We start from the raw sequence: 26412 nt of genomic DNA on the forward strand, positions 1-26412 counted from the left end.
CGGTACGATTCCGATGCGAAGATAAAAGCGACCAGCTGCAGAAAGAATGGGAATGGAAGACGTCAGCGTTACGAGATCGGTAATCCTTCAGCGTGTGTATGCATCCCTATTTACAACGCGAAAGACGACCGATTAATTTACCGTGCTTGGCAGTAATTTTTCACTTTCGCTTCTCAAAAGTGTAGATTTACGATAATCTCGAAATAAGAGATAGAGAGATGAAAAAGTATAGATATTATTTTATTATATTTTGTTATAATTTTATAATGATATTAATCAAATCAAATTTGTCAAATCAAATTAATCAAATTGATAGTAACTTTTATATATTGTTAATTTAATGTCAACGCGCGTAATAATTAACCCTCCATTGCTTTCGTGTTAGACGAGCGCTAACATCACATCTTATTTCTTTAATTGCATAGATGTGACACAAAAGTTGACTCTGAAACTTTTTGACTTTTCATTTACAACCTTTTAGATTATATTTGTATGATAATTTTCCAAAATTTCGTTAACACAATTTTTAGATTAGACTTTGAAGGTACTAACATGTGATATATCTATGCGCTCATGTCAAGAGCAAATAGATATATCACAATTAGAGTCGACGCGACTCGTGCTGTTGCTAAATGTAAGTTTTAGATTGATGTGCCGATTGATGCTTCATCCTCCTGTTCTTACAAGACTGTATTTGGGAGGGAGGGGTCACTATTTTCAACTTCTAATCGACCGTTAACTTTTCAGAATAGCCAACTTCTATTAACTATTCAGAAAAGTTAATGGTCGGTTAGAATTTAACAGATGTTAGAAATAGTAGCCCTTAATCTAAGAAAACTATGTGGCAATATCACACTAATACATTGATAAACATATGTACAAGCGCGGCGCAGGGCTAATACGAGAGCACTGACGTTCGTTTGATGAATCAGAACAATGGAGGGTTAAAATTATTTTAATTAAAATATTCTATCTCGCATTATTAAGTTATATCAAGAAGACTTTGAACGTGCAATAGGTATGACGGAATTACGTTATGCATGATTAAGATGTAATTAAGAATCCGTAGAGTTTTGTAGCCGTGCAAACCGTTAAAATCTAAAGGCAGTAATTCTTCATCTCTCTAGCTCTTATTTCAAGATCATTGTAACCTATCGGTAATTCAAGCCTGAGACTCTTTCGTACCTTCTTCTATTATCGTGAATAAGTTCGTCCTTATCATGCAATTACATTACAAAGGGCTTGGGTTATTCTCATGGTACTGTCGTTCATGCAATTCTTCGCGACGACTTCGGCAGTTCTCCCGACTTTCAGTAATTCGATATTAAGCAGCCCGTTCTTGGCTGCTTCTTCATTTTGTCTCGTTTAGCATCTCCATAGTAACTTTAACCCTTTCATCGCTGACACGAATGCTGTGAGGAACACAGCATTAAAGTTAAATTCTAATATAGTTTTGATAACAAGTTTAATAAGCGAGAACTTTTCCTTTTAACGTTTCAATATTCATTAGTTTTTTTTATTATTAGTTGTATTTACTATTAATAAATATGATCTTTTAAACGTTTATATTAAATATTAAATATTTATTCAGAAAAATGGATTATGTAAATTAGGTATATTAATGCAGGCGCAAGCGCGAGATGCGTATCCCAAAACTTTGAACATGTAAATCAGGCAATATATGTATATGAATTTTTTTCTTAGAAAGAGAGATACGTATTATATTTAAAACAATGAAAGAGTTAAGCCCCTTGCACAATGCCAGGCAACAGGCAATAGGAACAGGAAATAACAAAAAATTAATTACAACCTAAAAAATTCGAATGCTATGATTGGTTGACAACAGGCAATAGGCACAGAATTTCCAACGTGACGGAAACTCTGTGTCTATTGCCTCTGTTGACAGTATCACTGTTTATTCTGCATTTATACATGATTTCTGATTTCTATTCCCTGTTCCTATTGCCTGTCGCCTGGCATTATGCAAGGGGCTTTAAAGTTAAATGGAATGCGATTTTCTACTTCTGTCGCATTGATTTGTATGCAGATCGCTAGAAAGAATAAGTTATATAAAACCATGAAAACTTTTTTCGATTTATACGAGGCCTTTTACATTCAAGATGACTCTTATCAAAATTAAAGAAAAAGCATCGTTTTAAGATGCAGATAAGGAATGCGATTATACTTAATTAGCCATCAAGTTGTGACATAGCAGTTTATAATCACTCGCAACTGACTGATAAGGGAAAGTAATTAAAGTGTCTACAACAAATTAAAAGCATATTAAAATAAAAAATAAAATAATAAATGCAATAAAAAAAGTTGTTTAAAAATATTATTTTTTTGTTGTATAATTATAGAAAGCGGGATCTCTTTTATGACATTTAAAGTAAATTATTGAGTATATTGGAAGTAAAAACATGTTTTAACAACAATATAAAAATAATGGGTTCAAAAGAACGTGGTATGATAGGTAAAGACATATGTAATCATATAGATATAGAATATAAAAAAGATAATGATAAATTAAGATCGGGTGTGCAGAGATAAAGTACGATCGAAACCGACGCGATTAAAACGTTAAAAGATAGTGCTCATTACAATTGCAACCAATTTTCCGACGCGCTGTTGAAAAGTTCATTTTCGACGGTCTTTAAACTCTCGAGTTCTTCGTGTCGAGCGTAGTTTTTGCGGAAACTTCGAAGATTAGCTTAATGCATTAGCACGGGAGGTCGTATTAGTCAGCTCCCTACGGCACGCTTTCGGAGTTAACTACCCATCGGTTAACTACCCTCTTCCAAAGGCCCGAGTCTATCGGCCGAGCAGGTAACTGAAATCTCTTCCGCTTCGAAGACGTTTCCGGTGATGATAAGCAAACTGCTATGATGAAACGATTGAAATAGCAAATCGATATTCGCTTTCGGTCCGAATTATATAGATTTGGCGTATGCACAATTTGCATTTTTATTCTTCAGCTAGTCTTTTTTTTTCAATCTTATTTTTTGATAAGCAGATAGAAAAAATACCTATAGCTATTGTAATATCTGCTGTAATATTTTAGTTAAGTGTTTCGTTTTTTGTGCAAAGATGAAGGAAATATCGACATTTATAACAAACAAAATGTATTTTTAGATTGAATTTATGGAGAAAGATACCGAATGCGTGTTGCATGATTTGTAAATTTAACTTTTATAGCGGATATATAATTTTCTCTCATCTGAATCTCCTGATGCATTCGATATTGGCAACTTGATACTACGAGCACGATCATTTCTCCTTGCCATAACGTCGTCGCAATAAAATCTTATGTTTCATCGGGTGGTGAGCGTCTACGATGTATCGCGATACGCGAGATGCATTTTGAAAAAGCTACAGTTGAACATCAAAGATAATGTCACTACAAACAGTACAAATTATTACGGTTACATGCCTTCGAGCAATTGTTACAAATATCGCTACGATATACTGCTATTATTTGAAATGGTACGACGCAATGATGCTTCTTATAAATAACCTGCACGCTATAAAATTCGTCAGTCATGCGATACGATCATAATAATAAATTATATTTATTGTTACGATATTTTTGACTTAGTTTCACAGTTAACAATTAATTTTCGACAAAAACGTTTCTGGATTTTCTCGTGCTTCCTAAGCTGCACGAAAAACTTAAATATTATAAAAACGTTTCAGAAACAGCAAAAAGAAAAACTAATTAAGATTCCTTCACAAATAAAATCTGCCTCATTTCTCGACTGTCGCGTTAAACTGGACATCGTAGTCGTGGAACGTAATCGCGACGACGAGATCGTGATTTACTGTTAGCGGCATAGTGACCATTTTATGATCACCTTAGCTGCCATTACGGACGTTACTGCTACGGGCGATATTATACGCGCAGCAACGTAGGGCCGATCCATTTTTCAAGAGTCTCGCGATTACGGCACGGGGATTACCCTGGTTCCATATACCTCATATAATTCGCTTTATGTGTCGACATAGAATGTCCCATAACTTTCTTGATAAACTTTCTTGATTCTCTCACAGGTTATTGTGAAAAATATATTTAAATATTGTTAAATATAGAAACTCTTTTTTTGTGAACATTTCAAGAACTGATTTAGCTTTTATTTATTTCGTTCTTTCAAATCTCATTCAATCTAATTATCTATATTGTACCAAGAAAGTTGTGTGATGGCGCTTCGATAACAGTTCGATAATTTTTAATAAATTTGTTGAATAATTTTCATTCTTTCGCTTGCTGTTTTATATATTCTGATATTTCATGCCTACAAGATATTTTTAAATTTCATTAATTCAAACTCTTTTACTAATTTTGTACAAGATGTTCTTCAGTTAATTTTTGTTCAAAATTTAATTAGAGAAACTTGATTATGAAAATATTTAATTTATTCACCAAATTTTGGTGACACGATAAATATCTTTACCAGATTTTTCCCGAGAAAAAAAAACTGCCTCCAGGTTGGTCAAGCAATTCATAGCTGAGCGAACACAAACATGTTAGTAGTGAGATAGTCTATATATACACAGATATGTGCGCATGTATATAGTTATATAATATATACAATATATATGTATATAATATATTATACGAGACTATACATATGTCTGAAAGCCTTGTGTACATACGAAGACTCCGCAAACCAGGCGGAGTGGTCCGGGAAAGTAGATCGGGCGACGGAATTTTCACGGTATTCTCGTTCCCTCACGCTCCGCGGCGACGGTTTATGAATTTTATGAGGCGGGGGCTCATATAACACTGGCCCCGTGAATCGCAAGCAGAGTGCTTATTTACTCCTCGGCTCGTTAATTCTCAGTAAAGTAAAGCATGAACGGTAATCCGGCCGGTAGATGCCGAACGAGGATTATACCGTTTTAGGATGTGTTTGCACGTTTCTTTTGATGATCCGTCCCAATTGAATCACCTCATATGAAAGAAAGGTATAGAAAACGTTCCCGCAAAAATTATGTTCGCGTTGCGCAACTAAAGCGATTAAATCATTCTCTTGAAAAGTAACGAATTAGGAAGTTAATAGAATAGGATAATAGAGACAGGAAGAGTGAGAGTAGGGAAGAGTCAGAGAGGGGCACGAGAGAGAAAAAAACAAAGAGAAAGAACTGTACTTTCCTATTCTGTGAGTTATATAACTAAACGACAGCTTTGTTATAGTTATTGTTGTTGCACAAATATCACATAGTAAAAAAGCTGCGCAACAAACAATATAACGATAACGAAACTGTCGTTAAGAATTACAGAATCAGCCCCCCGGGGTTTTCTGTCTTTTAGTCGAGCCCAAGCCATCATCAAGAGAAGTAATCATCCATGGACAAAACAATAACTATGGCCGGTATTCATAGTCAGATCTTATATATAAGATCGTCTTAAGTTTATCTTTAGATATTCTGTAGCCAATGAAACGAGTTGTTCAGCATCTAAAGATAAACTTAAGACGATCTTAAATATAAGATCTGACTATGAATACCGGCCAATAATTGGATCTGCAAGTTAGTCGGCATCTCCTGAACGGAAATTCTCATGGTAAGTCAGTGGGATCCTATATACGGTTTGAGAACGGAACGAGGGGAGTCGATCGCTACAATATTTAATTACTGACAAAGACGACAGACGTACACGGTCAATCGAAATCCTTGGGAATGATGGCTCACGACTAATTGTAAGACGAGTTCGGTAACGTCATTTTAATAGTTGGTACTCTCTCTCACTTTCTAAACTATAAATGTTGTTAATTGCGTTTAGAATATTACAATTTTGTTTCTATATTTTATTGCACTGTTTTCGGCACGCAATTTACAAAGTAAATGCAAATAATAACATGTGTTTCATTTTTATCACCATTTTTGGCCGCGCTCGTAAAAGTTGTCGCGCAGATATAAAGAATATGAAGACAAAGCGTTTATTCCGATCGCTTCCGCATACATGAAACGGGTGATAACGACAGAATTTAAATCGCATTGTACACGAAGTTTTACGGCGGTTCCTATATTTATAGACAATTCGCGATGGAAAGTTATAGTAATATTTCGAAATCGACCAAGGAAAAAAGCCAGATTTAACTTGTACTTTAAAATCGAGTTGCTGATACGTTAAATTCTTGAGAAAGTTAAAAAATATGTTATGTCGGCGACACTGTAATTCATACTGAGAAAAAAATATGTGTATCTTTTTATATTTTGTTATATACAGAGGGTGACAAGAGTACTGGAGCGGTGGAGAGGGATTTATGCTCCAGAAAGATTGGGCTCATTCGGCGAGAACAACGATTGCGACGTGCAAGAAGCTGTTCCTCGATTTTTGGGGCAAGGATCCCAAGTAATAACACATCGCAGTCAAAATGACATCATTTGACGTCATATTGACCCAATATTACGTCATGTTTGGTTAATATGATGTCAAAATGATGTCATTTCGACTGCGATATGTTACTTGGGATGTTTGACCGCCAAACTCGCCGGATTTCAACCCCATGGACTTTTCTGTTGTCCATCTTGGAGCAGAAGATTTCTGGGACTCGCTTTAAATCAACGGAGTCCCTCGAAGTGGCCTTGCAACGTGCCTGGGATAAAATTACCATCCTGCAGCATTGCGCGTGTGAACAATTTTCGAAGCGGCTTCGAAAATGTATTAAAGTCAAAGGAAGCAATTTTGAACATTTATTGTAATTTTCTTTGTTTAATTTTGTTACTAATGTTCTAATAAAATTTTATGTTCTGTTTAAAGTGTAGATATTTAATTTCTGTACCGATTTCTAGCTGCTTAATGTTTTTAAAAAAATTCCTTTCTCGTCGCTCTGTATACTCTTTTTAATGTTTATAGCTTCATGGTTAGTATAAATATAATATAATTGAGCGTTCAACTTGTAAATTGAAATTCTAACAACTCGAAACGTCTTCATAATCCAAATGTTAACTTAAGTCACTTTTCAATTTAACTTTGATGAATTTACATCACAAAAATTTAAGATTATTAAAGATTACTTCATAATATCTCCTTCCATCAATTTCTAAGGTGGACCTCGGTAATGGAGGAGAAATTCCCACCGACATCGAGCTAATTCTCTGTCAGGATTGGCCGGATAATCACAGTTCTACAGTATTCTATACTTTTCCCGTGGGGAAGAGTAGTCATTTGTCTCGCGGTAATCCAAAAATCCATTGAGGAAACTCCGAAACCGTAGATTACGTTGGAGTACGGAATGGTAGGATGGAGGAAGAGAGGTGCGGAAGAGCGGAAAGCCGGAAATGGTACATTCGCTCAAGCACGAGCATGAGAAGACCCGCGGCGAGGAGAGATGCACTCGCTGGATTTAAATATATTAATTTCCAGTTCGGTCGCGCAGCGCGGGGTTTCGCGTTTGGTACGCGACAATTACACGATATAGGACAGAGAACGATTTATCACGTTTTGTCGGGGCTTCGCGTTAACGAGTCACGAATGAGACCCGTTCCTCCCGCCATGGCGTTGATACCGAGCGCGTCATGCCCGCGAAAGCGTTCTTTCCGTTATTAATTCAATCGCCGATTATCGATATCGGCTCTCGAACCACACGCTTTTCCATCGCTGATAAACGCAGGATTGATACGGTTCGCTCGCAATCGGAAGCATCCGCTGCATTCCTATTACAACGCAACGCTTATACTGACGCAAAGCTTGAGTATTATTCTTCTATCGGTCCTCCCTGCCGAGGAACATGATGGGAATTCAATCTTCTTGCACATAATTGTTTTCAGATCGTTGGATAATGGACTTCGTCGCGCGAGCGTGATGGAATGTACTCAAAAGACGTTACCATGTCTATAATTGATTGGTACCTCTTTTTCCCCTTTCTCCTTCGAAGTATTACTTCCTTTGGAGTTTATCGCAGAGGGAAGTGATACATCACTTTATCCACGACAGTGTAATGTAAGGTCCTGCAACTTGGAAGAATGAAGGATTGGAAATGTCTTTACAACGCGAGTAATGTGTTACGACGTAACGCCTGCTAAAACCGCCCCGACATTCTAACGCTTATTAGTTGATAAATTAAATCAGACGTACACGTTTATTGAAGATCTCAGGATATAAAAGGCTGAAAAACTTTTAACGCAATGCAGTTTTTTACGACCATGTGCAAACAAAGATATTTTAGATTTTTAGAATATGCATTTTTATATATACTAGTATAAAATTACGTTAAAAAAATGCCGAAAATAAAAAAAATATTAAAATAATTGTATAACAAAAAGAGATAGATATAAAATTGTTGATCTTCAAAGCAAAACTATTTGCAGAATAAATGTTTCGTCAAGAAATAAAAAATATTAAAGAGAATAAGATAACGTGTTCAGTTCATAACAATTAAGTGACACAATACGCAAGAAACACACGTGTATATATATATGATAAAATAAATATGACGAAAACTATAAAATCCGCGAACGGTGGACAAGAAGCGTGCAGTCGGGGAAGAGCTGGCGCATGTAAATGCAAAAGGCTAAAACCCGGGATTACGGATTCAAAATGTCTGGCCTGTTTTTGAACGGCGGATCTGATCGAAGGACGATTTTCTGGCGGAATCCGCGGTATGCAAATGCAGCGGCGCGTGGTTGTATTTGCGTACGCTGAACGGCTGAAAGGTGCGCGCGATGCGTGAATTTGTGCGGTCACACACAGCCGTGTAACGCACTACGCATTCCGCTGTCGCACGCGTGTAAATTGTATAATATCGCGGCTGATCGAAATACGCGAATGACGCGATTATATATCCGCCGCGTGTAAATTGCGTCGATCGCAAAGCTCCCTGTTTTGGTCAAAGCATAATCCATCGCTCGCAGAGATTCGCCTAATTGAAGACGGTAAGTTTCGAATGCCTGTTAAACGCCAAAGAGATTTTAATTGAGCGTACAAAGCTCGCTTGCAATAAATTTAAAATTATATTAAAGCCCATTTAAAATTAGGCGACAAATCAGACACGCCGTTAAAGTTTAATTTATGAAAATTCTTGTACGTTTAAACCATTAACGTCACGATATTTGAGATATCCTCTGTAGTATTAAATTATGTGTGTTTAAGTAAAGCAATCATTAGAACTTTCCCAATTCAATCATTCCGTTTCAATTATCTTTATTGGATACTTGTATATTCAAAAATATATTATTTGTGCAGTGCTTTATCTTTTAAAAATTTATACAGAATTTGCAAATATAATGTCTGTTACCCTATTACGCAAAACTCGGACGTTTTTAATACACCGCTTTGTTTATCATTTCTCTGATTCACTGCAACCATTTTTGTAATTGCGGTATCTGATGATAGTCATTCGTTCACTCTAACAAAAATTTGCAAAGCGCACAATTTTATATTTTACACACAGCGACGTAAATGGTAAAATACTTAAAAAGGACCATTTTCTAGTGTTCTTACATTTCTATGAAAATTATATTTCACTCATGCAATATTGCACAATTACTAACGGTTTGTCCGCTTATATACAACGTACAGGAATTTCCAATAATTTAACGCAAACGTGACATTAATTAATCGTCAAAATGAACGCGTCGTTAATCCGTTACAGAAAGACCACGTGCCCACTAACTAACACGTGTCAAATACATCTCGATCGTCAAATGCAGGGACGTATACGAAATCAATGGATCACGCTAGATCGATAGAAGGCCATTCGTTACGCAATAAATTACAATTTACTTGAATCCGGTGCTAATCTGGCAGTAAGCCACCTGGGCTATTCGCCGAGATCCGGGACAAAATTATACCAAATCGCCGGGCAACGTATAGTCGCCCGTTCCATCCGTTAACTCTCTGTTGATCATCTGAATAACTTCCATGCAAGTCATTGTCGCATCGACAAGTAATTATCGTATCCATTTGCGTTCGTCTATAATTGAAATGCGAGAAATAATTAAATACATTCAAAAAGAGCCAATCGGTTTTATCTTTTATTAATTCTTTGATGGATAATGACTTTTGCAAATTAAATCTTACTTTGTTATAAGTAAATAACGTTAAATTTTTAGTTAATTTTAAATAAATGAACACCACAGATCTCACAATCAGAGAATTAGAAAAGTTGTAAAAATAATTGATGTGGAATCAACGTATTATTAAGAAAAGTACAGGTTTAAATTGATTAAAAAAGTAGATTATGAAGGTAAGTAACATTTCCAAGCATTTTGCACAATAATTATTAAAGTTGCGAATTTAATAACTTTATTCGATTAATAACTTGCGTAAAAGAGGAAACATGTACTTTTCAGTTTCGTATTTTACAAAATTAATACTATATAAGCAAAAGAGAATTTATTTAATTATTTCATTTAATTTCGCGTAATTCAGCAAAAGAGTGGCAAATTATATTAAAACAATAGCTTGTAAAGTAGTGTCTTTTCCACTTTTCGCAAAACACTCTCCAATGCGAGAAGACCACAAATTAAGTTATAATGAGTTTTGCTCCTCCTCCCAGCAGCGTTACCGCGTCTAATGTCAGTTTAGTTAATAGAGCTGTAACGCGAAGAATTAGCGAGATAGTCCTGCAGGAGTAATCACATGTCTGGGAAATTTCATAGAATCTCATTCCTTGCGTAATTCCGGGAATGGTTACTTTTAGTTTAATAAAACGAGAGTGCGTATGGGTCGTCAATGGATATTGAAAATACGAGGATTAGGCGATCGCGAGAAGGGAGTCGATCTACATGTATGTAGTCGTTACCCCGCATTGTAATTAAGTCAAAGTCTATAGGTACAATGTATGTATAGTGGGCTAGTAGCGTATGCGGTCCACTGCCGGTACCGTGGATTATTATGTACCGTCCCGATAGTATCTACTATACGTGGAACGCGGAACGCCATGCTACCGGTATCGTAATACAATGTTGATAGTGGCCACTTGTTGTGTTTAGAACATCGTCCGGAACATTTTCGTGTATATGAAATTGTCCCACGCGAAAAATTCTCTAAAATTGTTTGCCCCAAAATAACAGCTTCGTTATTTTCATTATCGTTATCAATTGAAGATCGGTTTTAATTTCGTCTAATGCTTAAAATTGAAAAGCAACACGCAAGATGATGACTAACTATAGATGCATACTTTACGAATATAAAGAAATATGATTTTAGACGCAAGATATTTTATTTTTCTAATTAAAAATGAAATTTTCACAGATTAAGAATATTTATTTGTACATTTATGCATTTACGAAATATTCTTTTACTTGCAAATGTATACACAGGGTGCTGAAAAACTATGTAGACAAACACTCGTGGGAGGAGAAGTCCAGGGAAACAAGATGAACAATTTTTCCCGGTGGAAAACGATAAAAAAATGTCAAGTTCGGGAGCTTAGGGGTAGTAAAGGTCGTGTCTGAACTTTTTTTTCTGGGGCCACATGCGTAGATGAGGCCATCATTTATGAGACATCTATCGAATCAGCTGAGGAACTCGTTGGAAGGATAGCGGTCGCGGCAGCGTCGATATGCAACACGCTAAACATCTTTAAACGTGTACGAGTTTCCAAGCAGAAACCCTGTGAACTCTGCTATGAGGTTGGCGGTCGAAACTTCGAGCAATTGCTTTGAGTTGTCACAATGGCTCTCTATCGTATGCGCTATTATACTGCAATCACCAATAAAACAAGTTTTGTGGATCACTTCAGTTTTGCACAAACTCATCATCCCACATCCTTCACCATCCCTTAGGATCTGAAGGAGGCATTTCTGACCGTTCTCCCCCGGGAAAAAAGTCCTTCATCTTGTTACCCTGGACCCTCCTCACCGAGTTTGTCTATATAGTTTTTCAGCACCCTGTATATAGTGCTGCAAATACCTAAAATCTTATCGATTAACGTGAAAATTGCTTTAACCGCAATTCAATTCGACGAAGCCGCGAGTAATAAGTAGGTAATGCACAAATGAAACATTGATTACTCTGCCGAGCTGTTGATTATTATTGCAGCCTGAACTTTTTTAGATAACTAGTAGATATCACTGTGAACGAGATTTCACGAACGAAGCAAGATATGACAAGACCACTGCGATTATCTTTTGAGAAAAATTGATAGTAAATAGTGAAAAAATGAAATTATTCAAAAGTCGCGGAGTATAACTGTTGTGCACGGAGTGTGCCTATAATTTGATTTGGAGCTCTTGTAGATGCGGTCATCCCTCAAATTAACACGCTGCCGTGCTTCGAACCGCTGTCAATCACGTCCGAGGGCTCCCTTTGCAATGCCACATCTCCAACAATGCGTACGTTCCGTCAGTTATTTTGTTATTGTAGAGAGCTCTTCAGCCCCCAACCCAAATAAACCAAATCAAATTAAACGCTAATTACTATACAAGCGTGACAACATCCTCGATTTACATGCCCACAGAAGAGTGAATTCGCACAGAAATGTATGCTTTATTAGACTAAATTGAGTTAATCTGAAATATTATGAAACATATGTGGATCTATTATTTATGCCAAATAGCCGTGAAAAATTTACTTACAGCTTTACAAAAAAGCTTTTCTGTTAATAAAATTATTAGCGGTTTGATTTTCCTGCAAATGGCGGTAGTTACTCTCACCGTTACTTTGGACTACTCTATTATTTAAAAGCATTGGTCATAATTGCAATTGTTTACTATTGTGTAATATAACAATAGAATAATGCAAAGAAAAAAGAAATTTTAATTTTTATATACGGTACACTAAAAGTATCGAACAAATTGTTGTAAGGTATAAAAAATTAAAACCCACAGTGGACGATTATTTTCTATTATGCGAATAACAGAGGATATTAATATCCTCTTGGACGCATATTTCTACTCGATCACCAAAAAGCATCTTGAATAGAAACATTTGGACAAACTTATGCGATGTCATTCCATTCGCGCGGAATCGCCGAATTGTGAAGCGGCAAACGCGTATTCCGCTCCGTGCGCATCCATAACGGAGAAGAAATGAGTATTCGAGGTACTCCGCAGACGGAAAACGGAACTAAGATCACGCGGGATTGCGTGAAGTCTACGTCGTGAATTCAATTTTCATTTGCTTAGGGACGACGATGTCTCTATCTCGCGTATTTGCGCGTAGAGGCGCGCGCGCGCATTCCTGCTCCGGTGTCTCCGGTTATATTACATTTTCAAACGAGAGACGCTTCTCATACGGCATTATCCGGTCGCTTGATGCCAACGTGTGGCATCGCGGTGCCGTAACGCGGAGGCAGGACGAACAGGAATGCGTATATCTGGAGGGAAGCAGAACTTCTCGTACAGCGACGTGGAATTGCATTACCGGCAACCGCCTTTCCTCGGTAGGTAGACGGGTGGGTAAGTAAGGTAAGTATATACGTAAAATGTCACCGGTGTAGAAATACATATTTCCAGTTTCTCGCACAGCAATCGATACGAATTGCCCGTCTGATCGCGATCGCGAGTGAAAAATGCGCGAGAGATCGTGGCATTCTACTGAAATTCAAAATCCCAAGAAGTTCTAATCTCATGAAATTTAGTTTTAGAAACCTGTGTTTTGCGTGTTTTTATTAAATTTTAAATTCACAGTTTCTATTGATAAAGTCTTGTTAACCCTAGCTCGCCACATTCCGGTCCAGTGGACCGCTGAATGTTTTTCGGTTTTCACATAATAACATAAGTTTCTAGTTTCCTTATAATAAATTCACTTTAAACTCAAATCATTTTCTTGACCTGACATTATCATAAACATCTTATTCAGACTCTGTATTTCCAATTCCTATACATTACAAACTTAAAAATATTAATTAAAATGAAAATGACAATGCACACGGACCAGAGTGTGGCGAATTAAAGATTCGAAAATGAGTGCTAACTAAAAATCGTATATACATATGTCAGCATTTTAAGTTATATCTAGATGTATCGTATCTCCGAAATTTGTACACATTTTATGAAACATATGTATTATTTTGTTCATTAAACTAAATAATTTACACAAATGTTGTTGTGCTTGAAATAGACAAAAAACGACTTGTTGCTAAAAACCGTATTCTGTTTCAAATCTTATTTTTTACACAGATCTTCCTGGAAAAGCGGATTTTTTAATTATCAATATATCATAAATTATATAAATATTAAAATATCGATTACTCAAATGTCGCAATTTACGTAAGTTAATGTCAAAATCACTAATGCGCTTAAACCGAAGATCACCGCTGCAATTTTTATAGCTGTCATTTGACGTTGATATTCTTTACTGCTAAAATATTATGCGGCTGTACGCTTATATTGTCAATGCGATAACACAAACAAATACTCTTTAGGAGGTTAAAAGATTACTGATTGATCGAGATGTTATAGAACTTAACGACTTCAGTGCAAGCAACTGAAGAGTCTGATATCGTAAGTCGTAAGGGAATAGCACGACGGAAAGAGGCAACTTTATATAACTCCGAGAACGCTTAATGAAGGAGATAGGCGGTGTAAAGTTTGACAAAGCTAACGATCGTTGAAGCCTGGTAATGAAGTTGAATGTTGCTCAATGTGTAAAAGAGGAGAATACCGTGCATATAAGAGGGAGTTATGAGAACGATGTTAGGGCGGAGAATAGTTTACAACAACAGAACCGCACGAATGATTCGTCGTTTTGACGTAACTGCAGAAATGCAAGGCGTCTTTCACCCATAACAATCTCGTTTTAATGGGAAATAGAAATCTTAAGAAGGACAATCTAACTTCAATATCCTATATTCTAAATTTAATTGGATAGAACGAATAGTGAGATTTGTATGTTATATTAATGCTATATTAATTAAATCTTTTAAATATAAAATTTTAGTATTCTATTAATACTAATATCTAATTCGGAATTTTAGTATCAGTATTATATAGTTTTTATAGTTAAGTGTATATTTACTATTAGAGATATATTCATATCAACACGCACGCGCGGAAAATTCTAATTTAACTTGGAAAGTCAACCATTTCCGTACATACATAGTTTAATCATGTTGAGGAGGCTCTTGAGTGTCCATTGTGATATTAATCTCAGATTAGGTTAACATAAACCAGCTCTAGTCGAGCACGATTACCGAAAGGAGGATCTTGCTAGGTTTGCGAGCGTTTCAGTCAGCGTTGATTAACGTTGTCCGATGAGACGTCTGGCCTCGTACGTCAGCCACCTATATCGCAATCCCTTTTGCCGCAACTTGATCGTATTTATCGCATTCAGTGCTTCAAGGATGTAATACAGTGGTTTGTATGCATTTGCGGGCTCTATATCTATTTCGTATTATTCCTCCATTCGCATTTATAAAATGCATTGAGAATCTATTATCGAACTTGCAACATGCTTTGTTGCACATGCCAACTTGTTTCTTGTTTTATTATTAGATTATTTCTGATATTGTTTATAATATTATTTTATAATATTGTATATATATATACATATATATATAATATTTTATAATATTATAATATTCTAATAGTAATATTTTCATAAAGAATTTAAAAATTGTTTATTAAAATTTAATCTGCTAAATATAAATTGAAAATTTTATAATGATTTTTCTTTAATATTATTGCACAATTCTTGCTTGGCATTCGGTAAACGAGTCTAGGAATAAGAAAATCTCAAATTTAAAGATAATTCGACAGATTTGTTCAAGTAATCTTAATTATTCCTTAAATTATTAAAGAATTTCTTAAATTACATTAAAGCAATTATTAAAAGTATGAATGATCGTTTTCTGTGCCTGCCGAGGATCGCTCCAATTTCCTATCTATATTCAGTGGTTCGTTATCGTAAAATTGGTGTCCACGAGCTTGGCCCCATTCACGACCAACCGATAACCGTCCCTTCTATCGTCCTGAGGAAATAGGACAGTGACCTCGCATAGGGCACGAAACTGGCAACAGATATCCTATGTACTTATATGTGTTTTGCACCGCGCGGTACTAAGCGACGTTGACAATCTACGACGACGTCTTCTGCGTCGCTCTGTCGAGTATCTGCTCCGCAATTCCGCAAACTCATTCGCAAACCCGCCGCGCAAGTACCGTTCGATATACGTAACGAACCTGCAGTGCTCGTAGTGCCATGTAATCAAAAACAAACATCCGCGGGATTTAAAGATATTCCAGGGCAAGTAAGATGATTAAATTTAATGCGATAACGATTTTGACATGAAGTATCAAATCAGTTTTTTATATAATACGAATTCCATTTTATGCATACAATATACAGATAGGAAGCAAAACATTATATATATGTATAATCTTTGATATTATATAAATTATGCGTACAATAATTATATCTTTTTACAAAAATAATTCACAAAAAAACAAGCAAACTTATACTAATACTTATATTTGACCAAAGAGTTTTATAAAAAATTGTACGAATTAAATGCGTAATATTCTTCATTGTATTTCAAAATATGTATATAATCACAACTTAATTAAATTTTACTTGTTTATTTATTATTGACAAGAGTAACAAGAAAAAATGAGCTTTAAGAGTTATTTTCAAAACGTTAATTTAAACATTCAAAAGGTTAATTTAAACGTGGTCAACTGTGCGTGAGTTAACGTTATATAACATTTAATTAACAATTTGATACAAGTTATAAATCGTATATTTCGGCTATTATACTTTAAAGTGTGCTAAAGTGATTTATAACTTGTATCAAATTGTTAATTAAATGTTACGTAACGTAAATTCATGCACAATTAGCCGCGTTTGAATCTCAAAAGCCCACTTTTTCCTTGTTACTCGTTAATTTTAAGTGGCAGTCTTTAATTAATTAAATTTATTTAGTTATGCTTCATCTGTAAACAAAGCATTAACTTGATTATAAAAACATTTAAGCGTATACTAATATAAAATAAAATAATATTTAGATATTGATATTATATATAATTATATATTTGGTACGCGCGGTATATTCGACAGATTTTCCGATTAATACAAACGTCATGATATTTGACGTAGATTAACAGATTGCCAGAATAATATCTTTAAGATTATATATTAAATAAGATATTAAGATTATATGTGAAACATTATATTATGTAATTACTTTCATTAACTTGCAATGCAACATCTTAAGATGTATTTATGCTACATAAGCCGTTTGCAACGGTATTTTAGCTCTGTACACTGCGATTGTGTACTTATTGGGTACGTCTTATTGTTAGCTACTATACAAAGCCGGGTCAGCGTCGTAATTTCAGCGACATAGCGTAAACCTATCTGCGACTTTGCGACAGGAGGACTATTACCGGGTGTGTCTAAGGATCGTGTAGACAATACAAGTCGTGCGATTGGGAACAAGTCTGTATAACTGAATCGAGGGAAACTTGCGCAGAGAAACTTCGCGCGGCATTTATGGCCGGGCTCATCCTGATATACTAGACCACGTATGTAAGTGCCCTCGGTAACGCGCTGAGATATTTGACGGCGATTAGTAAGGGCGCAATGGGTGACTTTGCGCGGCCTTAAGCCAATAATTCTCCACGACGCGTAGCAAGATCATAATTAAGCAAGATGTTAGAGGAAAATCTCTTCCTATTCCCACAGACGCACGCATCCAAACAGACATCACCCAAACGGAAAGATATTCAGACGTTGTTCTCGGATATTCACGAAAGAAATATGTTTACGGGACAGCTTTTGTGTGTTCCGTTCTAACATGCATATCTTTCACGTATGTGTCTTAAAAAGTGCATTTGTCGGTCGGAAGAAATAAAATGGGGAACAAGCTTTCTTTCCTATCCGAAATATCAATCGTTCGCCCCCGAACGTCGCGCGGTAGTTGCTTACCTAGATGCCGGTTTCCCACGCCACCCGGGATCGAAATTTCATCACGCGATCGTAAGAAAGTTGAAGACCCCCGTACCCGCGGATCGTCTGAGTGTTAAACTCGCCCGGGATGAGAAAGTTTTTACAACTTCGCGAGCACAACCGTTATGATCCCCCGGTCCGCGATGAGATTCACGAACGACTTTCGACACGTCGTCGCTCGATCGCGGATCAAATCCGGGAATCCGGGAATCCGCGGAGGAGATATCGCGGTAATGGAAATTTCGCTTCCCGAAATTTGCCTCGTTTCCATCGTAACCCCGCCCATCCGTCCCAGTTTACGCGTTGACTGGCACGAACATGCGTGGAAACGATTGACGCATATCTCTACGGCGCAAACGATATCGCGGCAAATCCTCGCGATTCGTCCTTTTTTTCTTAATCCCTAGCTTGATATTTTTCAGAGGTCAAACAGATCCCTACCAGCTTTACATAATCCTCTTATCGCGTATACAGCTTTAGAAATATCGTCTTGAGAGGATTATTTTGTATACTTCTAAACTAATCAGATTACGCCACGCAAGTAAATTGTGTCATAAGGGAATAATATTGTATTACAAATTGAAATGGAAAGGGCCAATGACCGAGCAGCAATAGTTGTTAAATAATTAACTTATTAATTTGCATGTACAATATATAAATTGGTACGTTTCGACTTCACCGAGTCTTCTTCAGCCGTAAACATTTAAAGACGTTTAACATTTCTACGCTCTTTGAAAGCTTACATAACGCGTGAAAGTTGCACGCTTCAATACAAAAATTGATGTTGATCACAATTTCGTATTTATAACGATCAAGGACTGTTACAACGCTTATGCGCGATGATTTCCGCGCAGCGACGACGCGCGTTAAGTTCGATCGGGCTCGAATCTCGAATACGTGCGCGGATGATGCCTGGCTCGTTCGTCGCTTCCGGCGGAACGGCCGACGCGGACGCGGAAATGGGCCGTGGGATTTCGCGTCGCGTAATCGGAAACAGCGCGGTCGCACGAGCGTGAGAGCCTCGTGGAAGGGAGAATCCCGGAATTCGACGTTGCGACGAGTAAGCGCGTATGCAAAGCAGGCGACGGTCCGCGGAGCTGAAGCTTAATGAAAAATCGATGCGCCCTGTTTCCGGAGCGCCAACCGTTATCCGAGAGAGAGAGAGGGGAGAGAGAGAGGAGGATGGGCGCGGACCGGCGGATACGGGACCACCTGGTAGTAAGAGTTCGCGGGCGTCGGTGCCGCGACCCCGTAACCAGACCAGAGTGGATGGCCCCTCGTGCAGATAAAAATCCTACGACTATGCAAATTCCTCCCGTGTTAGAATCCCGCGTAGGATTAACACGACCCAAGACCGCATCGTCGTCGGAAGAACGTGGCACGGAGCTCGCTCTTATATTCCGCTCCTTTGTCGCGCGGCCAAAAGCTCGCTTCAGTGGAACGCTCCACGAGCATTCGCGAATTCAGCGTCTCATTGGACCCTCGTATCTAATGAGAGAATTAAACTGCAGAAAGTAAGAATTACCGCGGATTGTTAAACCGCCCTCGGTCCTGCGAACGCTTTTGAAGTTTGTTTATTTCGAATGTTTTATTATTTTTAATTACATATATTTAATGTTAATAGTGTATCGTTCGAGATGTAAATTTAAATCGATGTGAGATAGTACCAAGTAAAATTGACTTTTAATAATAGAACATTTAAAAAATAAAACAGTAAAAATGAGACAAGGCTTCGATAAGTAAAGTTTTGTTAAATCTAGTCTTAACAAGTCAGAAAATTCTTTTTCAAAAGGAAAATAATTGCGTGTTATTTACTTGATAATCACTTTATGCTCACGTGCTGATAACATTAACTGTTAAATTAATTGATACACCCCGAGCGCGCAGTGTGAGATGTTAATACTCCACGGCTAAATTATATCTTTTTGCCATAAGCGTTCGTTTATTTCGATGACGTTTATTACCAGGGTGCAACGAAGGATACATTTATTTGCGGCTATTATCCGGCGCGCAACAAATAGCACTTTATTTGCAAGAAAACGACGCGGTGACGTCTCGGGACATTTATTAATGACTCGCCGTGTCGTCAACCGCTTGTCGCGAATATTCATTCGCAAAGTTGTATTGTAAGATTTTCTCTTTTCCGCTAACAATCCGATTAACGTCCCCTCTCGCGTCCTCCCTCCGACATCCTTATGCAAGCGTAATTTATTGTTCTCTACAAATGCTACGCGGAGCAAGAACCGACCGCGATGAAACTTTCTTTCTACTGTTTTAGAGACAAAAATCTTCACCGCTGTGTCTAATGGAATTACATAAAATTAATCACGCTCGTCGTATGAAAGCTCGAGCATGAGGTACGATCTTGTTCCTTATAAGTCTTCCATGAATAGTGAAAGATACGAATCAGTCATATTAAATTACACTCGAAAGAACGAACGATTCCGTGATTATTCCAAGACGAAACAGAATAATGAGAATAAAATTTATAAAAGTGTTTTCTGAAAAAATTCCATTATTTTTATCGTCCCTGTCGCGATCTGAAATTTCAATTTAAGTTAAATAGCCGTGTATTTTGGTATGCAGATGAACGTATTCGAAGGATTGTGCCGCAAAGTTACTTGGAAAGTTATGTACCATTCCTTTTCTGCTAGCGTTTCTTAGATTTTCACCATTAAAAAAAAAGATCGAAAATTATTCGTTAGAAAATTTAATTCTCGACAGATTATTGGTATTTCGATCGTATGTAGCATTATACAGTCAGGAATTGACTTCTTTTCCATGGATTAAGTAGTTCCTCAGAAACAATGAATAATTTGTAATCAATTTGCTATAATCGATAAAGATTATGTCAAATAATTTCCTATTACTGTAAAAAATTATTATCTATATTGTTATATACATAATTTATACAATAAATAATTTTTCCATACATGAATAATTTTTTATATCTATTTTTTTTAAACAATATTTTATTTAATTATTGCTATTAAATTGTTTGTATGATGAAAATAGTTCTTTTATTTTAAGTAGTATTATTAAAACAACATATTGCATTGGTGTACATTTATATATGTTCAAAAAATGTATATAGACTCCCATAATTTTTGTAATAAACGCCATACTGATTTTATTAAATTACCTTTACATGCAGAATGTAAAGATTTGATGTATTGAAAGCTATATTCTTACACAAAACTGTTTGAGTTTTTTTTTTTTTGACAGAGGAGGAAGTATTATCCCATCAAAAACGTTCAACGCCGTAGTAATTTTTAAGAGACCGCCCTTTATTGAAAATTATTCGCGAATGCTAGCCACTAGGTAAAAATAGAAAATTCCCGGTTTTTGGCAAGAATTCGTGAGAAGATGGCGGGAGTTAATAGAATTCCTGTAATACCGAGGATGATGCAGTCCTGTGTAATCCCGTAATGTGTCACCCTGTCGAACATTTCACACGCTTTGACAAAACGTTCCGATATTCCAATAGCGGTACTTCAATTTGTAATCAGCTATTACCTATTAATAAAACGATGTAAACCTTCCTTTACCAGTTATTCTGTTTCATAAATCCATTAACTGATTAACTAATCAGCCTATCAATACAACATTCTTTTTAGTTCTTTTACGGTATTAAAAAAAATATATATAATAATAATAACATTATAAATTTGACAAAACAAACGAGACTATTTTTACGCATTATTATTTATTAATCTATTTTCATTTCTTATGTAAAAATATAGATGTAAATATAAAATACTAAAAAATACTCAGATTATATAAAAAATTTCTACAAAGAAGTTTTTTATATTTATTGTAGATAAGGGATTACCTTTTCTAAACTTATACTTTATAAAAATAATAAAAACCCTTTCAGTATCCTATAGCAATTGATATTTATGACACAACCATAAATTCTGAAATAAAATATTATATTTTTGTTGATGGAAAAATATTGAATATGTTGAATTTGAAAGTAATTTGGAAGTTGAAATAAAACTGTAATGAAACGTAACTTGCCCGTGAGATTCGGCAGAAAATGTATATTGCGCACGAGGAACTCGATTACTATTTCCACTTTAAAAGAGTTTAATCGTTTGACGTGGGTCAAGTTGAAATTGAATCAAACGTATCGATATTCGCGTGACCAACGATATTCGAGCACATTTGTTTACCGATACTCCTCGATATTTCTGTTGCGACACTTGTCGCAGATAAATGAGAGAAGCATATGCGTATAGTTTTGTTGAACAACAGCTGGAAACAATACGAGATATTGAACTCGAATGTTTTATACTGAGCTACTAGTTGACAAAAGCGTAGTAAATCTTGAATCTTTGTGTAACGGAATAGTCGTATCATAGATTTCAGATTTTTGTCCAATAAAATAATAATTTCTTTACGTATTTATATAGCTTCAATTTGTGTAATTAAATTGAACGTGTAATTTAGAACAATAATTATTTAAAAATAATTCAAGAAAGATTTATTTTAAGTTTACAAATTGCTCCAATATATATTTATTATTATTATTTTTAATAAAGCCATAATATTTTTTAATAAAGTTTCGCAATCTTATAAAATCATATAAAATTTTGTAATTTTATAACGCGTGTACTACTACGGCATACTGTTGAAAACTTTTATACCTACAAACATTTATCTATTTTGTGAAGAAATAGAATTTCCCTAAGGCTGATAAGATAATAAACGGATAACATGATAAGTTACGGTATCAGTTAACTTGATATCACTCTACACAGTATAATTTGAAATTCACGGTTATTTCTGTACGATTCTCTCGCTTCGAGTCTCTAAAGTGCGGACTCTGCGGCGGAGAATAATAGCATAATTGTAACATTTTTATTCGAGCTATTGTAATTAATTTGATTAGAAGGGAGGATGGCGAAAAGGCTTATGTAAGAAGAGGATGACGAGAAGAAGGAAGGAAGGAAGGAGAAGAAACGGTCGTACGAGCGCGAGAGGATTTCCGCGGCGGCGCGTCGCTAATTTTATTAAAAGTAGTAAAACGCAGGGTACGAAATTATAGCTCCGAAACTCGCTTCCTTAATTGAGGAAAAAGTTTGGATCGCGCCGCAGCGAGTTCCATAAACGGTGCGACGCCGCCCATCGCTGGAGCCAGCCGGTGCGATCGATTTACCGTATACCGGCGAAACTTTCGTCTATCAACCGAAAGTGGTGGTTTCGTTGGGCCTGCCTCTCGTTGTGCTTTGTGAAAATTCAAAATTAACCAAGCCAAAATGAGATACTGAACACGCGCGATCTCCGCCCGCTCCCCCGAACGCTTACATTGTAGATCGTCGTAATTTGTTATAGATTGGATAGATTAATGAGATAGTTAAAGCGCGACAAACTGATATCGTTTTGACAGTATCGCTTTAAAAGAAGCGTTTCAAACGAGAGATTGGTTTATTTAGTGGAGCATGTTTAATGGCTGTAATATTTTTGTCATGTGTGCTGCCATTTTTCGAGATTGCAAGAATTATTTTTTTCAAATGAAAACTCATTTCTCTTTTGTAGTAAAATCCGCAGTCTGTGCAAGAGGCAATAATATAATTCCCACGAAAATGGTAAACGTTTCAATAATAGGTACATATCTATTCTAATATAATATATTAACGGCATTTGATATTGCAAAATAATGGTAATTACCCGTTGTAATTTGTTTCACCTCAGACGATCAGGTATGAACGGTTGATAGCTTCATTTGCTTGTGATAATTAATTCTGCATAATTTAGGGCAGCGCCCTAAGTCTGCTAGCGATTAAGCAGCATGTCGGAGCGCGTACACAATTAGGGGGAACGAGGGGTCCCTACCGATATAATATGATATAATGCGAATGATAACATCGTTCGGAACTCTTAAGTGCTTCCCTATGAGTATCTTACACTGTAGTTTGGTGTCCCGACTTAGACGGATTCTCTTAACCGGCTTTGCAAGAGAATCTCTTAGTACATTGCAAATAGCCTCCGTTACGACCAGTTTTTTATTGTTTATTAAATACTTGCTACAATACAACAAATATGATATATCGCACGCTCTCTCTTTTTGTCTTTTAAAAAAAATTCCAATTTTTTTCTGTATATGCAAATGAATTTTCCATTCAAACATTTCAAACATCATTCTTTATGTTATTAAGAATGCAATACGTTCAATTAAAGAGATAAAACAAAAGGTTATATATAATCAAAACAAAAGTTACACTAATTCATACAAATTTTACTGTCATACGTTTGCGATTGTATTTAAAAATGTTAAAAAATGATTAATTAAACGGACATTCTTGTTGTAAAAATTTACAAGATGTGCAGGACACACGTATGTGTGTGTGTGTGTGTGTGTGTGTGTGTGTGTGTGTGTGTGTGTGTGTGTGGTATATTTTGTACATTTCACACATAATTTTTTTAGTGCAATCAAAAATAATATTATGTAAAATTAATTAAAGATGCCTATTTATACGCTATGAATTTTGATGGACGCCCTTCTACGACATTGGATTTCCTTAACGAAGAAACATTCGTAATGTAAGATTAAGCGAGTAGTTTTATACCGCGAACGGGAAACCACTTCCGACTTTTTCTTAGTTATACTGTACCAGCGAGGGCCATATCCGAGAATTTCAAGTAGATTTACTAAATAACGAGGATCTCCTTCTTAACGAACTTCGCCGGCTCGTAAATTTATTTTAATTTTAAGGACGGCAAAACGGCGCGTACTTTAAAGAAGAGAAAAATAGCGGAAGTTACCGGGAAAATAGTCAGCTATTCTAAGACTTGCGTGAGAGATGGGAGGGACGGGAAGAATTACGTTAAATAATGAGAAATAAAAGAAAGTCCACTCATCGTAAGGGTCATCGTGGTTTCTTTATTAAATCGTTCTGACTAAACAGACAGTTACTTTTGTTAATCAAACAACTTCATAATACGGAAACATGAGCATGCTCTCTCATGTTTCCCTTTTCCGTTACATTCAATTTTAATGTACGTTTTAAGAAAAATTCATACGTTTATATTGCAAACCATGAGATAAAAGTTTTATAATTATTATCACATCACACGTCACAATTTTTAATTGTTAATTTTTAAAGATAAAAGTAATTAAATGTTTTTCTTGAAACTTCTTTTATTATCATAATATTAAAATTCTTAATGACTTATAACGTTTTTAAACTGTCGATATTTTAATGCAAAAGCCAATACTTTCTTTAATTTTGTCTGCCATAAAAATATGTATGGTAAATTTTAGCGAACCTGAAATAGTATTTTACAGAGGCGCTCCATCGCTTTCGCAAAATATCTTCGCTATTATTTGCATTCGTATTTTTTCGCGTCTGCGAAATAGGTACGTTTAATTGCTCGCATATAAGCCCGCGCAAAACACAATCCGATTCATCCCGTCGCGAAAGCCCCGCGGACAGAAAAACGCGCGGTGAAAGGAACGGACGGAAATTGCGGCGACCCGTAAGTATTCATAACGTTCGCCTAGCTTTTTGCACACCGTTACATGCGCATTTTATTGGACGCATCGTGATTTAGGTATTGGACGTTATTATCTCCGTTTTTAAAATTCAAATATTATGAAACAATTGCCCAGTTTCCTTCGCGAGATATTGTATAGTAAGTTAGATAAGAATAAATTCCGCGTAAAAAAAATATTATACGAAAGTAAACAGTAAACACACGTACAAGCTGATATTCTCAATTATTTTCGTAATATTTTCTTATTAATTATTATAAGAATACTTGGCAGTTGCTTTCATAAAATTTTATTACTTAATTCTATATTTTCTCCGTTCTTGCTACTTCGCCATTCAGCTTTTTTGTTACCCAAATAAAATGATATAGTCAGTGTCCTAAACTGATTTAATAACTATTGTCACTTTAGAAGGTACTTCAAGGGACGAATGAAAATATCCGAGTTGGACAGGCACAATGCGATTTTCAAGAAGTGAAAGAGCTAATTATTTTGCGAATTACACGGGTGAGAGAGAACATTTACGAGCGCACTACGGCAGCAGCGGTGGCGCCGTTGTTATAATTGAAAAGCTCAAAACCATAATTACGGCGGCGCACTTTCGAGGCAGGCAGCGACCCTTATGCGCGTTCCGTAATTGCATGAAAAGCTAACGCACTCTTGCCACGGTCCGAGCGAGTAAGTTCCTCGCCAACATTTCGCAAGCTGGCCGAGAAGAAAAGAGAGAGAGAGAGCGGCCAGCATTCTGAGCTGGCCTTAACAAGACGCGCTACGTGTTCTGATTAAATCGGTTACGACGTTTGCACGGTGTGACATTTAATGCATATGATTAGAAGATCTAGCACGGATACACGCAAACCTAACATCTAGCGCAAATCGCCATAGGTTTGTAGATTCACAAATGTACACGTCAAATTATAATTATTAGATACAAAATATTGGTACGCTTTATTGCAAGGACCACCTTAATTTATATACATTAAGAAAATTTATCACTATAAAATTATATATGTGTGATAAAAGAGTATACATATATATAGAGAAAGGGATTCTACAGAATTTTGAGAATTTGTAAATACATTTT

At 36.1% G+C, this 26412-nt stretch overlaps 1 protein-coding gene and 1 long non-coding RNA gene across 5 annotated transcripts in view; one reads left to right on the forward strand and one right to left on the reverse strand.

Annotated features, from left to right (window-relative positions):
* The window catches only part of Kair1d (Kainate-type ionotropic glutamate receptor subunit 1D), a 134612-nt gene that overhangs the window by 93518 nt on the left and 14682 nt on the right, over positions 1–26412 (reverse strand). The gene's annotated exons all lie outside the window — the stretch shown is intronic.
* Positions 5320–6759, forward strand: LOC139775491 (uncharacterized). Its single transcript, XR_011718839.1, has 2 exons — positions 5320–5560; positions 6227–6759. It is a non-coding gene; the product is annotated as an uncharacterized lncRNA (long non-coding RNA).

The sequence above is a fragment of the Temnothorax nylanderi genome, unplaced genomic scaffold, assembly GCF_030848795.1.
Source record: "Temnothorax nylanderi isolate EJ_2023f unplaced genomic scaffold, tnyl_v1.0 TNYL_tig0099_pilon, whole genome shotgun sequence".
Lineage (NCBI taxonomy): Eukaryota > Metazoa > Arthropoda > Insecta > Hymenoptera > Formicidae > Temnothorax > Temnothorax nylanderi.